Here is a 13,377-nt window from a genome sequence, read left to right as displayed (position 1 = left end):
ACTTGTGCCGTCATGGAGCTCTTGAAGTTTTAACCAAATTTCATGTGTGGTATTTAAAGTGAACACTTGGTTAAACACATCAATGCTAAAAGATTCAAACAAGCAATTTTTTGCTCTAGCATTGAAATGAATTTCCTTTTCATCACTCTTCGTGGGTTTATCAGGATTCTTAATGGGTTTCATCCTGTCATGAGTGACTCTCCAAACTTCTAAATCAACCGCCTCAAGGTAGCAAGCCATTCTGGCTCTATAGTATGGGAAGTTAGTGCCATCAAAGTACGGAGGCCTAGAGGTATCCATCCCAACCACTCTAATTAGCGTTGGTTCAATGGCGGTTAAGCCAAAGGTCCAAATTGAGCCAACCGGCTCTGATACCAATGGTAAGGTGACCGTGATGCCTAAGAGGGGGGGGGGTGAATTAGGCAACTTAAAAAACTAACTCTAAACTATGGCCTCCTTTTTTTTAACCCTAGCAAAACCTATGCAAAAGATAAACTGTCTAAATGTGCAACTACAATTTTGCTAGTGTATTGCTATCTCTACCGCAAAAGGAGTAATGTAAACAATGTAAATGCGGAAGCTTAAAGAGCAAGGTAGAGATATGCAAACTCCCATCGACGACTCTGGTATTTTTACCGAGGTATCGAGAAGCGCGCAAGCTTCCCCCTAGTCCTCGTTGGAGCCCCTCGCAAGGAATCCCTCGCAAGGGCCAAGCTCCTGGTCGGGTAACTTCGTGGATAGCCTCGGGCCTTCCCCACGCGCAAGTGGGTCTCCGACGTGCCTTCCGGCAAGCCTCTCTCGGATGCTCACCGCCGTCTTCACTATCAAGCTTTCGGCCAAAACGCCACGGGCCTTGTTTCCTCTGGTACACGGTGGCAGCCACATCACAAATATGGTTGGTGTGATCTTACAAGACCACAAGCCCCTCCGATGTACAACAATGGTGCGTGCAAGCACCGAGTGGTAAGAGATATGCAAACCTCACAAAACACTAGGCCTAAACCTAGAGCAAGTACATAAGCGGTGGTCTAATCAACCTAAGCACTTCGCAAAGCACCTATGCTAATCACCTAATGAAACACTAAGCACTATGCAAGTGAAGATCACTAAAATGGTGTATCAACACCCTTGGTATGTTTTCTCAGCTCCACACTCCTCAAATGGCCAGTTGGGGAGTCTATTTATAAGCCCCACTGAGAAAGTAGCCGTTGGGGACAAAATCCCGCTTTTCTGCTACTGACCAGACACTGGAGTCGTCCTGATCGGACGCGTCCAGTTGTCCCAACCATTGGAGCCGCGAACAACTGATCGGACACTACCAGCATCCGGTCACTTGCCACCGGACGCGTCCGGTCGCATTTTCACCGCTCTAGAACCTCTCTGTACTCAATTGGACTCTGTTGTCCTACGTCCGGTCGATCTGCCGCCAGCGTCCGGTCCAGCGTCCGGTCACCCCTATTGCCGAGTCTCTTGATCAGAGCGTTCGGTCACTTTCCTCCAGCGTCTGGTCCAGCGTCCGGTCACCTCTGTGAGCTCGTTTCTTCACGATCTTTCGTATGGCTTGGTTCCTATCTTTGTGCTTGGACTTTGCTTGATATCTTGGGTCTTCTCTTGTGCTTCTAAGGTCTTGCTTGAGATGTTGATCATCGGATCATCACGTCGCCTTTGTCCAAGTCACATCTTGCGTCCTATTGAACTACAAAACAATCACTTGCAAATTCATTAGTCCAATTTGGTTGTGTTGATCATCAAACACCAAAATCCAAAGTAAATGGGCCAAGGGTTCATTTTCCTTACAACCCCAAACGTGCTGCCCAAGATCAGCACCCTGATCCGAACAGCATGGAGCAGCTTGATAGCACACCAACGAGACATAGCAAGATCCGACCACTAAGGGAGCACCGAGGAGTCCCCGACGTCGCTGGCGATGTCCGAGCACCAAGGAGCGAGAAGTCCTCGGTGTCGCTGGCGATGACCGAGCACCAAGGATCGAGGAATCCCCGACGTCGCTTGTGATGTCCGAGCACCAAGGAGCAAGGAGTCCCCAGCGTCACTGGCGATGTCCGAGCACCGAGGTGCGAGGAGTCCCTAGCGTCACTGGCGATGTTCGAGCATCGAGGAGCGAGGAGTCCCCGGTGTCGCTGGCGATGTCCGAGCACCGAGGAGCGAGGAGCGAGGAGTCCCTAGTGTCACTGGCGACGACCGAGCACCGAGGAGTCCCCAGCATCGCCGATGACGACCGAGCACCGAGGAGCGAGGAGTCCCCAGCGTCGCTGGCGATGTCTGAGCACCGAGAAGCGAGGAGTCCTGACATCGCTAGCGATGTACGTAAGGTGAAGTGTGCCCACTTAGTCTTCGAGCACGAAGAATCCGAGCACCGAGGAGTAACCGACATATCTGGCGATGAAGCACGAGCGACGGATAGTCTGGTCAACTGGTCGGTGGTGAAGTGAGCATTGAGTAGAAGCGACCGGCGAACAGTCTGATCAACTGGTTGGCGACAAAATCTATGAACCTAGCGGTCCGACCAGTTGATCGGTGGAGAAATCCGAGCACCAGGTGGTCCGATCACCTGAACAATGATCCTGCAATACAAACATATAGAACGGGTAGTACATGATGTAAAAATATATGAACTCCGGAGAAAAAAATAGTGTATGAAGCTTGGTGATTAGTTGGTGTGAAGATGTATTTATATTTAATATAAACCGTCCAACCAGTTAGTGTGTAGCTAAGTCTCTAGTCCTAGCTAGCCCATAGTCCATAACGTCGAGAGCGGAGCCTATGCACGTGTAGGAGGAACAGGCATGACCAAGGAGCCGCTGCCGACCACCCATAACGCAGAGGGTAGACGCTCATGCACGTGTAGGGAGGAACCAGAGACAGGGCTGTCTCTGGAGGTGTCTGAGCATCAACATGACTGTTCGGAGGTTCAGAAAATCGTTTGGAGAGAAAACATGGAGAAAATAGCTCTGAGAAACATCATGGCGATTAACGAAGATTGGAGAATATTTAGGAAAATATTAAAGCGTGACTTAGCTTTAGATAAAACGACTAGTCGGCGGTGTATGGCGCTATCTGGTTGGCGAGAGGATGGACGTCTTCAACCTGGTTGATGAATTTGCCCCTTAGGGCATCTTGGAAGGTGGCGGCGATGTTGATGAACCCGAAGGGTAGGGCTGTAACCCCTAGAGTTTCCCGAGCAGCCTCCAATTGATCTGGATTGGAGGGTGGTCAGCGCTGAACCAGAGTGTCCAGAGCGATTTGGCGATGGAGAGGCAATCGACGAGCTTCAGACCGACCTGATCGATGGATATGATTAGATCGTCGTTGTTGATCTGCCTCCTCTGGTAGCGAGAAAGCGGGGGCGAGTTGTTGATGAAGGTGACCTCGGAGGTGGTTCCGAGATCGGATCTGCCGTCACAGGGGCTGATGTAGCCAGCGATGAATCGTCGTCGTGGGCCAGCATGGATCTCCACGAGATTGATGACGAGAACGTGCTGTTGATTTGAGGTCCATCTGGCTCACCATGGATCAAGCGCACACCCCTACCTGTCGCGCCAACTATCGACAGAATATCATCGGCAGTCCTTCGAGGGGTATCCCACGAAGGTAGATTGATCAGCAGAGGAGCGTGAGATCAAGAATAAGAAGGTAACAGAGACACACGAGTTAGACAGGTTCAGACCGTCAGTATGACGTAATATCATACTCATGTGGTCTATTGGTTTGTATTAGCTATCGTATGATATTGCGTAAGTTTGGAGGGGGTCCCTGCCCGCCTTATATAGTCCGGAGAGCAGGGTTATAAGTCGATTAGATCTAAGAGATAACCGGAAAGTAATAACTAATTACAGGAATCTTGGGATCATACATATCCTAACAGATCTCGTAGTATCTTCAGGATATCTTCCAGATGTCTTGCGGAAGGGGCCGACCAGAGTCGTGCCCCGCAAGGATTCGTCTTATGGGCTAGGCCGCCCCTGAGGACACAGCCCATGTGGTCTGTCGTGGGTATCTGGGGTCATAACCCCCACAGCGGCGGTGGTGGCCGAGCCAGGGAGGGGCGGGGGCGCCATGGCCGGAGGGAGTTGCCGCTGCCGAAGCTCGCCGTGATCGGAGGGAGAGGGGAAAAGGCGGCCGCTGCGGGCGCTAGGGGCTCGGTGAACCCTAGCGTCCACGGCGGGGCGGTGGGCGGCGGCGGGGGCGACGAGGAGGAGGAGAGCATGACCGCCGATGAGGATGAACCGAAGAAGAGGACCTGGTGGGGCAGGTGGGACGACCAGCCACGAGGAAGAAGAGGGTCGAGAGGAGAGGTTGATGACAACTGCTACACCATTGGATTACCATCCAACGGCTCTCACCGTCGCCTGATGGATATGCAGCCGGTCAGTCACCTGTGCCTGAGATACCCCGTAATAAGAAAAACAAAAGAGCCATATATTAGTCATCCACACGATCACAAAAGCATATCTTTCCTGTTTACCCCCCGCTTTTCTCGTAATCCGGGGACAGGGCCAAGAAGAGAGGAGACGTGGCCGGTGTGGCGGCGGCGGTCATGGTGATCCCCCTGGTGCTCGTCGTGCTCCCGCTCGGGCTCCTCTTCCTCCTTTCCGGCCTCATCGTCAACGCAATCCAGGTGATCTCAGCCGCCCCGGGCTAAGCGACCTCTTCTTCAGTAATTATTTTTATTAATAATTTCGGGGTTTCCTGTGGTGATCTGAATCTGTTCGGTCGCTATGATTTGTTTTTTAATCGGTAAATATATACGATATTGACTCTTCTCTAGCTGGAGGCCCTTTGCACTGATTTGCTGGGGGAAGTTCCTGTTGATTGTGTTGATTCTTTTTAACTGCGTTTGTTTTTTTGGCGCTTTGTTTTTCCCAATGGTCTGATCTGCTGCAATGCTTTCGGTTCAGCTGTTTAATTCGGAAACTGTCCAACATTTGGCTATTTTTTTGTTACTTTCTGGCCTAGCTAAATGGGCAAACTTACTTCTCTGATCCATTAATTGCATACTCGAATCACCACTGCCTTGCTCTTATCTTCCGCTTACTACACATTGCAGGCTATCTTGTTCGTGTCTGTAAGGCCATTATCGAAGAGCTTGTATCGTCGGATCAACAGATTCTTAGTCGAGCTGATATGGCTTCAGCTAATCTGGCTTGTGGACTGGTGGGCTGGTGTTAAGGTAATTTAAGAAACATAAACTTGAGCAATCGAAAGTCAGGTTCTTTTCTGCATAGAACTCTGATGCATTTCAATTGGCCAAAGGAAAACAAACTTCAATACTATTTTGTTTCTTCATTTGGGCTACATGGTCCCTCATACTAGTTTTAAAGTTGGCTTATTGGTTTGAAGTTGTAGTGTGATGTGTAACTATTAGGTTCTTCTTAATGCAATGATGTGAAGCTCACTTGCATATTTGAGAAAAAAATAGTAACATTAAGACGAATACATTGGCTTATTGGCTAACTACTTGACTGAAGCTTGGTAGTATGCCTTTGAATGGTCCACTTGGCAATGAGGCAATCTGGCATGACAATGGCATGGATCAATGGAATTTGGGCCATGGAGGGAAATATGGAAGACCTGGGCTCCACCTCGATGCAAATTATTTGTTTCGTTGGCCTCCTTGAACCATTGTTGGATGACTGATCGTTTGTCCCATCGTGGACTTGATCACCCACAGAGTGCTGCCCATTGTGCGATCAAGAGGAAGAGACGGTGCAACATTTTCTCACTTCTTGTGTGTTTGTAAGGAGTGTGTGGTTTTCAGTGCCATCAATAGTTGGGCTGCAGCACTTAGCTCCGGACATGGAGAACTACAGAATGGTGGTGTCATGCTTTACAGAGGGTTCCCAATTTATCTCGCAAGGGCTTCAACTCTTTGGTTGTGTTAGTGGCATAGTGGATTTGGAAACATAGGAATGGCTGCATTTTCGAGAGGTTTTCTCCTAATCTTGCTGCCATCTTGTGGGATATAAGAGATGAGGCAATGTTATGGTGTAAGGCGAGAGTCAAAGGGCTCCGTAGCATGTGGCCTTAGTTGTTTCACTCATGGTCGCCTGTTGCGGTTAAGCTTTATTTGTGAATCCTTTTTGTAACTTCTTTGCCCCTATAAGGGTTTTAAGGGTCATCTAGACTCCTTTCTTCTTAATATAACACACTTCTCACGCTTGTTTGAGAAAAAAAAAAAGAGTGTGGAGTGTTGGGGGTTTGGCCGTTTGGGTAGGCTGGTCACCATCAAGACAAGAGAGGGCTAACACTATACATGATTTGAAGTCAACATTCTTTTTGTTCTTTTTTAAAATGGCCAAGTCTCTACAATTTAAGTGGCTAGCATTTGCTTGTCTAGCTAGGTTAAGTGAAATTTGGGTGTCTGATGAGTTTGCTCTGTGTCTTGTTCAGTTATACTGTTCTTCTTAACCTTTTTGTACAAGGTCATATTATATAACAATAACATTGAGGGAGGGAGGGACACAGGGACACAGGGGTTTGACATGGTGGCATGCAATGGAATTGGAGTTGCTGACATTGTTTGAGGTGGCTCCTCACCATGGTCAGTTTGGACAAGAAGGAACTTGTAGCTAAGATTAAATTTCGGCCAATCCAAGATCAAAACTATTAACCACCCTTCTGTCCACCCCAACCTCCAGTCCCTCCCGTACCCACACAGAAACAACTGAACTGCTTGCTTGGTTGGCAATGCAAAGTGTTTCTTCTTCTCAACCTCTTAAAAAGAACTAAGGCCATTTTTGCACAAGGAATTTCACAGGGAAAAAGTTTAATTCCCAGAGGAGTCAGGAAAGTTCCTATATTTGGGCTAGAGGATCAGAGACACTTTAGAGTTCTCGGCAGAAAATCTTAATTTGTTTGGGATCTTTGTGAAATAGTTAGTTTCACTTTTTTTTTTTTGATATGTTCCCTGGTTTCAATCATTCCATTCAAATTCTGCAGGTACAATTGCATGCAGATCAAGAAACTTATCAGCTAATGGGTAAGGAGTTGAGTTCCAAAATTTTCACGTGAGCATTGAGCATTGATTTTATAGCGTAGTTCAAAAAAGGATGGATTTTTATTAGTACCATTTGAAGAATTCAATAGGAAAAGAGCATGCCCTTATCATATCAAATCACCGGAGCGACATTGATTGGCTTATTGGATGGATTTTGGCACAGGTGATTATTTTTTCTCATTAAATATTTTTCTTGGAACTAACAGTTTTATTACTAATTCATTGTGACGAGAGTTGGGTTGATTTGGTGACTAGCATTCAGGATGTCTTGGGAGCACACTAGCTATCATGAAGAAATCTTCAAAGTTCCTTCCAGTAAGTTTGCTCATACATTTCTATGATGGTATGCTGTCTCATGTTTTAGTTCTGTATTACTCGTAATTCCAATTTATTTCTGCAAATCTGTGTCAAGTAATGTAAGAAAGGGGGGCAAATAAAATAAGATTTGGGATACACTGATACGGACCTGTACCTTTCCCTTGGTCGATCGGAGGTTGTACGTGTGCTGGGAGATTGGACGCGCGGCACGGCGGCGGGGCGCCATGATCGCGAGGGGAAGGAGAAGAACAGAGGCGGCGGCTAGGGCAACTCCCGGCTCCCAAAGGAAGCCGAGTAATTAGATTACTCTTCCTTGTTTTCTGTCCACGGGAATTACAACTCCTATATATGGCTAATTGCTCTCTAATTATGGAAATAAACAATTAAAGATAAATATGGGTTTTTAGCCCCTAGCTCCTGCGCCTAATCCTCCTGGCCGATGGTGGCTTTAGGCACTAATGGGTTGGCGCCTTTGATACTGGATGCCGGTCATAACATCTCTCCCCGCGTCGACAAACAACTCGTCCTCGAGCTGTACATCGGGGTAGAGGGCTTTGAAGTCGTCGAGAGCTTCCCATGTCGCAGCATCAGTCGGAAGGCCGTGCCACTTGACCAACAGCTTCCAATGGCCGCGGCGCAGCTGAGCGCGCACGACCTGCTCCGGGGTTGGTATGCTGTCTCAAACTTATCAGGCATGCTCTTTTCTCGAACATATACCAGCTTCATTGTGCATGGTATTCCCTTTCATCATTAGTTTGGTGACCTCATGGTTATCCATGGAGCAAAGAATGATTTCCCATAAATATCTATAAGATTGTGTTCGAGAAAATATCTATAAGATCATCCCTGGTGCCAAAGTCTCAAGCAAAGCAACAAAATCTCTAAGAAGAGTAGATGATCATCCATATTGCGAGGGTCCTGACCAGCGAAGTACTAAATCAGTTTCAAATTATAAGACGTTTTGGCTTTTCTAGATACATTGCTTTTACTATGTATCTAGACATAGTGTATATCTATATGCATAGCAAATGCAACGTATCTAGAAAAGCCAAAACGTCTTATAATTTGGAACGGAGGGAGTACTATATAAGAAGAATATCAAAATTGAAGATATACTTGAAAGTTTTCTAACTGAACTTATACCAGTTTCTCACGATTTATACCGGTTAGAGCAGTGTGCTCGGGGGTATCCCCTTGCTGGTCCGCGTTCGAATCCTGGTACAGCTTCTTATTTCAATGCCCAGGGGGGGTGTCTTCCCCCCTGTGGTCGATTCTTTTTTTCTTACTGAACCTATGAGGAACCCACAAACAGGCACATTGCAATTCATTTGTGAGCAAGCTGACAGCCTGATAATTGATTTGTTGAACATACTAATTGGCTTTAATGTTACATGTTCAGTTATGCTTGTATGATAGCAACATGAAACTATGTATAATCTTCAAGTTTTTCTTGAAAATTAGTCTAGGCTCAATTGTTGAAGCGATAGGTACTAAATAAACTTGAAGTGATGTAATAACTCAAAGTGAATAGTACTGAGTTATGATTCCTGAATATGGCTTAGTCTTGACTCTTGAGTACTGAAAGGTTTGAACATACTCCGTATTATCTTACCATAAGGGACTGCATGTATCTGTGTCTCTTCTTATTCTGATAAACTATTGCAGGTTATTAGCTGGTCTATGTGGTTTGCTGAATATCTATTTCTGGAGAGAAGTTGGGCAAAGGACGAAAAGACACTTAAAGTATTTTCAACCTTACTTAATATGACACTTAACAGTTGACACCTTTCTGTTAACAGTAATTAAATGATATTTATGCTCTTTAATTCAGTGGGGTCTCAAAACTCAAAAGGTTGAAGGACTTCCCCAGATCATTCTGGCTTGCCCTTTTTGGTGAGGGTACACGGTTTACACCAGCAAAACTTTCTAGCAGCTCAAGAATATGCAGCCTCACAGGGTTTGCCAGCCCCTAGAAATGTGTTGATTCCAGGTGCCAAGGTTTGCATTTTTGCTGCTTCCTGACTGAAATTTTGTATTCTGCCATGGAAGTTTCCCCTGTTGCATGTGAAATGTTAAAGGTCTGTCCCAAACATCGACAATTTCCTTCGCCTACGTGACTCAGCTTTATGTGAAATTCTTAGATATTTTAGTTTGCATTCTAGCCTTAGTTGATCAGGTGTGCTTATCTTTTTCTGCTAATTGCTTATTGAGGTCAGAACTCAGATGGAAGAAACTTCTTGCAAGGGTCAATACTATATTTCGTAGTTTTTGGTGTGATGCATTATACATTTTGTGCAAATTTGATCTCTTCCTTGTTTTTTTCACTTTCCTTTCTTTTTGTCCCAGCTATCTATGATACAACAGTGATAATCCCTAAAGATTCACCTGCACCAACAATGCTGCGTATTCTCAAGGGACAATCATCAGTGGTAAGTGTTTCGACTTCTTTAGACTCAAATTGCTGAGATGCTGCTGATTTTGATCATGGAAACTTTGATTGGATCAAATGGATACCTTTCTGATGTCCAGTTACGGATCCACAATTTTCATTGTAGGTTCATGTTCGCATAAAACGCCATGCAATGAGTGATATGCCTAAATCCAATGAAGATGTTTCAAAATGGTGTAAGGACATCTTTGTGGCAAAGGTATTTGACTACTTGGTGAAACTATGAGCATGTAAGATGTCACATTTGAAAGGCTCCACAAATTGGCTGATTTGTTAATTATTATTTTTCTATGACAGGATGCTTTATTGGACAAGCATATAGCAACTGGTACTTTTGATGAAGAAATTAGACCGATTGGTCGTCCAATTAAGTCTTTGCTGGTAAATACTTGACTAAGAGTTCAAGTCATCATGTTATGGATTAGCATTATCCATCACAGTTGTTAAAGAAATCAAAATAGTAAATGGACACATGCCCTGTTAGGATAGTAATAAACAGTAAACATACCTTATAATTTTAGGTTGCCATCTTCTTGTGATAGAAAAGTGGCATAGTTTGATATGATAATGGCAACACATCTTTGCGACTTTGCTAAATCACTGTTACTAGTACCTCATTTCATTTGTGTTCGAGAAAAGAGTAGTACCTCCATTCCCTTTTATAAGGTGCACACGCATTTCAAGATTCAAACTTTTAAAATCTTTGGCCAATAATTTGGCTAACAATTTTTAATTATTATAAAACAAACTTGATACATTTAGATGTAAGCAACTGTACTATCAAATAATCATAACTTTATAAGCGTAACGATATAATATAAAGTAAATGAATGGTCAAGTATATTTTAGGAGACCGTGTCATTCTAAACCACGCCTATAAAATGGAACGCAGGGAGTACCTCATTTCATGTCGAAAGCTTTTGTTATTCCTATAACAGAATGAGCTCAGTTCCCTTAATGCATCAAATGTGCTTGATAAAAGATCACATTGCAGAGCATTTAGGCAGATCACTTTGGCACTTAACTATTTTGCTATGAGAATATCTTGTAAACATACCCCTTCAACTTTGTCCTGTGTCGCCCTTAAAAAACTAGCTATTATCTTGCAGCTGCTTAATTCTGTTTCTGCTGTTGGAGCAGGTGGTTCTGTCTTGGTCATGCCTCCTCCTATATGGTGCCTACAGATTCTTACAGTGGACTCAACTCTTGTCAACGTGGAAAGGCATTATCATCTTCGCTGCTGGATTGGCACTGGTGACTGGTGTTATGCATGTCTTCATCATGTTCTCTCAGTCAGAGCGTTCAAGCTCCGCCAGAGCAGCGAGGAATCGGGTGAAGAAAGATTGATGACTCTTGATTCCAGTCCATCCCCAGCTGCCAATTTGTTAGGCACAAGCATGAGGCAATTTTTCTCAGTGCTTGTACTCTCTAGTCTAGGAACAGAAGAAGTCATGTGTCAAGAATTAATTGTGATCTCCTGGCCTCTTCTTGTACCTGTATCCATAACACAAGTGTAGATTTGTTTTCAGTATAGCAGGATCTATTGATTGATTTTTTCTTGCAGACTGGATGTGCAGACAATCTTTTATGGTTCACTGCTTGGTGTATCTCCGAATTGTCTTAGACCTCACCGTACTCAGAAATTCCAGAATTGCTTCAGTATCAGTAGAACATAAGGCTGATGACCTACCTTGTTGGGCTGGTCTACTAACACAAGCCTGATACATGTACATGAGTATAGCAGAAAGATTATTACTGGTGATGATAAAAAAAAAAGGTTGTGGGGTGACCACAAATGCAACACAGATGGACCTAGTATCTTTTATAGTTCGACATGAGGGGCCTCACAATTTTTTCAAAGGCTGTGGGCAGCTTCTGCAGTGAAAATGGGTTTTAGATGGAAAATAGGAAACAGCAAGAAGGTGAAGTTTTTGGGGCACAACTAACCGGCTGGGTACCTCAAATCTAGCTATTCAGTTTGAGAGATTTACATCATGATCAATGAAAAGTCTGAAACAGTGGCTAATCTTTGAGATGGAACTAACCTTAAATGTATCTTTAGAAGGTGTGTTGATAATAGGCTTATGAACCTCTGGTTAGAGATAGTGCAGTTAGCCTCTACTATTTGTTTTCTTGATGAGGAAGGTTCTTTAATGTGGCAGTTTACTTCAAATGGTGTTTATTCTTCTCAATCCATGTATAAAGTAATCAATTTTAGAGGTGTATTACCTATGCATATTCCTGCAGTTTGGAGTCTGAAGATTCCTCTTAGAGTACAATTTTTCCTATGGCTGCTTTCTAAGAATAAATTGTTAACTAGAGATCAATTTTGCTTATTCTGCAATGAACTTGAGTCAGTCTATCACCTCAAGCAGCTTTGATGTTGTCTCCCGGAACCTTTGAACAAAAACTTGAGTGCTGATTTTTTGTCAGTAGATGCTATGTGGCTGAGTCGACGGGTGCGAAGGGTAAGGAAGCTAGTCGAAACAACTACGATCCGTTTAGGTAGTTGGAATATAGGGTCGCTTATAAGTAAGTTAAGAGAATTAGTTGATACCGCGACTAGAAGGCGTATAAGGCCCTGTTTGGTTGAGCTGTGGCTGTGGGAAAAAGCTGCTGTGGGCTGTGAGCTGTGGGAAAGCTGCTGTGGGCTGTGAGCTGTAGAAAAGCTGAAAGCTGTTTGGTTAAACAAGTATAAAATATACCTTTTATCTTTATCTCTCTTGAAACAACTATGGAAGAGCTTTTTATTCCACCAATTTCGAAAAGCAGAAAGCCCAAAGCCAAAAGCAGGGTCAACCCAGCTTTCAAAAATGAACTACGAAAAAGCAGCTGCTTCTGAAAAAGCACCCTCCAAAAGCAGCCCCTTTGGTTGGGCTTTTGGCTTTTGGGGCCAAAAGCCAAAGCCAAAAGCCCAACCAAACATGGCCTAAATATATTATGCGTTCAAGAGACTAAATGAAAGGGTTAGAAGGCGAAGGATGTGGACAATACAGGTTTCAAGCTTTGGTACACAGGGACAGTCACGAATAGAAATTGAGTAGGAGTTTTGATTGATAAGAGCCTCAAAAATAGTGTGGTGGGAGTGAGAAGACAAGGAGATATGATTATCTTAGTTAAGCTTATCATTGGTGATATGGTCTTGAACGTAATTAGTGCGTATGCCCCCCAAGTAGGCCTCGACGAGAGTGCTAAGAGAGTTCTGGGAAGACTTAGATGGCCTGATTAGAGCTGTACCTAGTAGTGAGAAGCTTTTTATAGAAGGAGATCTTAATGGACATGTAGGTACTACAAGCGTAGGTTTCGAGGCAGTTCATGGAGGTTTTGGGTATGGTAGTAGGAATTAGGAGGGGGAGAAAGTTCTGGACTTCGCGGTAGCTTTTTGACCTGATGATAGCCAACACTTTCTTTAGAAAGAGAGAATCTTATCTAGTGACCTTCAGTAGCGGACAACACTCTAGCCAGATTGACTTTGTTCTCGCAAGAAGAAAGGATAAACGAGTATGTTTGGGTTACAAGGTGATACCATGGGAGTGTGTTGTTTCTCAACATAAGCTTTTGGTGGCAGACTTTCATTTTTAGGTGCGTGCCC

General features: G+C 44.4%; 1 pseudogene; it reads left to right on the top strand.

Annotated features, from left to right (window-relative positions):
* The first annotated feature begins 4,334 nt into the window (after positions 1 to 4,334).
* Positions 4,335 to 11,425, top strand: LOC136509602 (1-acyl-sn-glycerol-3-phosphate acyltransferase PLS1-like; annotated as a pseudogene).
* The last annotated feature ends 1,952 nt before the right edge of the window (positions 11,426 to 13,377 follow it).

This window comes from Miscanthus floridulus, chromosome 15 (genome assembly GCF_019320115.1).
Source record: "Miscanthus floridulus cultivar M001 chromosome 15, ASM1932011v1, whole genome shotgun sequence".
Classification (NCBI taxonomy): Eukaryota; Viridiplantae; Streptophyta; class Magnoliopsida; order Poales; family Poaceae; genus Miscanthus; species Miscanthus floridulus.
The sequence above is the reverse complement of the archived record's forward strand: the minus strand, read 5'-3'. Positions and strand labels throughout refer to the sequence as shown.